This window comes from Lipotes vexillifer, unplaced genomic scaffold (assembly GCF_000442215.2).
Source record: "Lipotes vexillifer unplaced genomic scaffold, Lipotes_vexillifer_v1.1 scaffold912, whole genome shotgun sequence".
Lineage (NCBI taxonomy): Eukaryota > Metazoa > Chordata > Mammalia > Artiodactyla > Lipotidae > Lipotes > Lipotes vexillifer.
Genome location: NW_006782931.1, coordinates 1068878 through 1073019, shown reverse-complemented (window position 1 = coordinate 1073019; position 4142 = coordinate 1068878).

The window sequence follows — 4142 nt, the reverse complement described above, 5'->3', positions numbered from 1 at the left end:
TTTTTATCTCTTTTCACCCTTGGAAGCAGCTTTGGAAGGCTACAGGGGAAAGGGGCAGATATGGGAATACCTGCTCAAGCAGCCAGAGAAGCTAAATGAAACTCTGGAGTCAGTTGACACATGAGGCCACCAGCTTGTCTTTGTATCCAGCACAGCTCCAGGGGACCCTTTAACCACGAGGTATAATGATATAATGATGGGAACAAGTGCAAGACGCAGTCTGAGCTTTGGTTGCTTCATTTTGTTTGAGATTCGTGTGTGTGTGTGTGTGTGTGTGTGTGTGTGTGTGTGTTAGAGCTAATACAAGGCAACACTCCAGAGTAAACAGTTCTTGTCCCCCTGTGTGATTTCTGAAATTCTGTTTGGCTTGCAGTATTTCATGACATTTTTGTCCAACTCCATTGGGATGTGCAACTTTACGGCAACTCTGTTGACAGTTGCTAGATAGTTGCTAGCATAAAGGTGCTAGTGCTTTAGAATCCTCTCTAGTAGTGTGCAGCTGGAAATAAATGTGCGTATTAGTTTTGTGAATACTTAAAACCCATTACCATTCCCTTAGAGTTTTCACCAGTGCTTACGTGGTACCTGCATGTACTACATGACAATACATAAAAATGCCTTATTTTGTCAGAATCACTTTGACAACAGATTCTGTTGGGTGACCACTCAAAGTATCCCCATCTGTCTTGCCTGTTGCCTACTGTGGTGACCAGAGAAACCTGGTCCTTGACTTCGCAGCTCCCTTTGCTGCTGGGTGTGGCTTATGACCTGATTCCAGTTAGTGAAAAGGTTTATGGGAAATAGCTTTCACTTTTCCTTTGTCTGGTTGCAGAAGGTCGGGTTCCTGAGTACCTGAGGCCGCTGACACTGTGTTCTCTCAATGGGCTTTCTCTCCCTGAGTGCTGTCTAGGTTGGGGATGGTCTCTGCCTTCAATCCTGAAGGACTCAGGGCTTAGAGTAGTGTGGGCACCAAGAGGAGAAAAAGAGCTAGGGGAAGAGCAAAGGGGAGAGGATGAGGAAAGAGATGGAGTCTGACGGAAGCTTGGGGGCGGCCCACCCTTGGCACCTCAGGCTTCTTAGAGGTTCAGAGATGGACACCCAGGTCCACTCCCTCGTTCATGCCCTTGTGTGCCTTTTGCATTGAGCTGGTCCTCTAACTGCCCTTTGCAGCCATGGGCTCTGTGCAGTGTGACTCACAGCCTGAGGATTTGGGTCTTTTGTAAGCCTTTTGGTCTAAGGGCAGGTTGTTGTAAAGACTGAGATAATACAGATAAAGAGTTAAGAGCTGTGCCTTGTACATAGTCAGTGCTCCATAAATGTTGAGTATTCATATTGTTACCTTTGAAGGTGTACAAATCTACCAGTGTACGATTTTCTACCTTTATGGAAAGCCAAAGGCCCCATGGAGAACAGTTTTCATCCAGGTTAATGGAAACGTACGGTGTTTATTTCTTCAGTGGTTTGAGAAGGGAAAGGGGAGGTTCCTTTGCAGAGATGATAGTAAGCCAAGAATTTTATTTTTGGGAATCTCATTTTTTTGGTAAAGGGCTGTCTTCTACCAGAAATCAAGACTGGAATGAATACCCATCGTGTGTGTATATCTGCCTGTTCTCTCCTAACACCTCCTCGTTCCCTAGGACTTTGCCAGCATCTGGGAGGTCCAGAAAGAAATGCTCTTTAGATCCTCTGCATTCTTCCAGAAGCCCAAGGGGTTTAACAAGTTCTGATTTTAGCTAAAACACATAAACCTAAAAAGAAAAAAGTACAATTTCTGTAACTCGGTTTTTTTATGCCACACATCTTTGTGTGTCTGTCAGGTAACAAAGTAAAACTTGAATCTTTTGTTATTGGTTATTGGGCAGTTGATATAAAGCAGGATATTTGTTCAGAGATAAGAGTGGGTTGCCTTTAACATTTTAGAAGTTCACGTTTTATCGGAAGGAGTGGGTTTTACAGTATCAGTATGAAGTTAATATCAGTAAATTTGAATTTCCAGAGTGAAAACTATATTGAAAAAGTACAGCTGGAAAGAGGTAATTGAAAAAATTTCCCTTTAAACTAAACATCTGAGAAGTAGAGAAAAATCATTAATGAAATCAGAGATCACTTGTATATGATGAATTATGAACACACAGGCACAGTGAAGTAATTTCATTCCAGCTGCTCATCTGTGGTCATAATTAAACTGGAAATTCAGCCTCCTGCTTCTTTTTTGGGGGGGTTGGTGGTGATCTTGTAACAATGACTTCAGTCCCTAAGAATCACATGCTTGTTTAAAAATATTTCTGGTACTCAAAGGAATAAATTTAGCTCAATAAGGCTATTTTTCTAAAATCATTCCACTCATTGTTTAAATTATTTTTCTTTCACTTTAATGACATTATAGGAGATTTGGCTCAAATTTTGAAAAGCTCCTTAGAGGCGGAGGAAAAAAAATGTAGATTACTATTGGTAAATCTTTTTTGATGGAGGATATAACAGTAGTTGAAATTTTGGTATCAGTTGAAATTCCTAAGGTTTCTAGAATTGAAGCAAGCAGCAGTGGGGCACGGGGAATACTCAGTTTATGGTGGTAAAGTCAGTAGCTTATGAGCAAGCAGCAGAGAAAATCCTCACAGCTGAAATTGGGCATTGGCTACTAGATTCAGATCTGTTCTGTCTGCGTGTCTTGCTTGGCCACTTGCTGCTCTGAAGGACAAAAATACTCCTTTCTGTGGCTGTTTAGGTGGGAAATGATATTGGGTAGGAGGGCTGGGGCTGGGGATAGGTGATGGGAACCATTTCCTCCTCATTACCCACAGCATGAGACAGGTCCACATTTAGAGAAGGAAAGGTTCCCAGAAATCTTGACACAGCAAGACCTTGGCATTGAAAACTTAGCACGGAGGCTAAGATACCTCAGCACCAAGTTTTGGAGCCCAAGGCAATGGAGTATCAATAAATACAGTGAAGTGCCTGGTAATTCCACAGTAATTCACAAGGCCCTTGACAGCTCCCAGGCCTGTCGGTAACTCCGTATAGGACATAAAAAGCATGCTTGTACTCTAGAGACGGGATGCTGGGCTGCTTTTCTGAAGGAGATGGAGCTCAGCTGTGCCTGGAGACCTGCTCCTTGGACCTTTGGCCCCGTGCAAGTTGTTGCCAGTTCATCTGCTGAAGCTCAAAGCAGGAATCCTGGGCTGCCTATCATGTGTGCGTGGATGGGTTCAGGGACGGCACGCGCCTCAGCTGATGGCCAGCGTTTTATTTACAGATTCACCAGAGCTTCCAGTACTTTCCCCCAACTTGAAGCTAAGAGAAGAGGACGAGTTTTGTGTGAGCTACTGCTTGGGGGTAATTTGACCTCAAAGATGACAGCTCAGGGTAATCCTAGCCAGCCCCTGATCCTTCCAAAGGGGCTATGAGAACAGCACTTGGTTGTTGTTTATGCAAAATGAGGGAAGGGGCATGTTTGGAGGGAGAAATTTTGCAACAGATTAATGCATGTCGAGCAGCTGATGTCAGCTGGCTGGTGGAGATTAACGTGGTGTACAGCGCCCCTGTTGTCTTTTTACCTTAATTAATTAGATGAGACATTTAATATGTTGAAACATCAAGCCAAACATCTGGGGTTTTATGGGTAGTGGCGTTTATCCAGCTGTTTACTCTCCCTGCTCTCTGAGGGAGATCCATGCTCATTGGGTCCTGTTCACTCTTAAATTTAGTCAGTTCAGAGGCCACAGGATCCCTAACTCCAAGTGTTTTGATCGTGGTTAGAGAAGTGTCTCGTCTTCTGAGTGATCCATTTGAATTTTCCTCAGAAAGGAATTTGATACGATGAAAAGAACATCTCAAGGAGTTAGCAAAACTGGCCCTGGCCCAGGTTTTACCGCTGATTGTTCTGTGAAATTGAGCGCATCTTGAATGCCCCCTTGGCCTTGTTTCCTTATCTGGGATATTGCGGGGAGGCGAATAATTTCTGCCCTGCGTAGCTCTTAGGGTGGCAGGCAGAAGGAGACCATATGGAAAAGCTCTGTAAACTGTGTGTGTTTTACAGATGGTTCACCCAGCCACCCAAAACTATCTTAGGAAGCTTGTAGGTGTTCCAGACATTGTGCTTAGCTGGTTATATAACAGTGAACAAGATTACCGCCCCCCCCCCC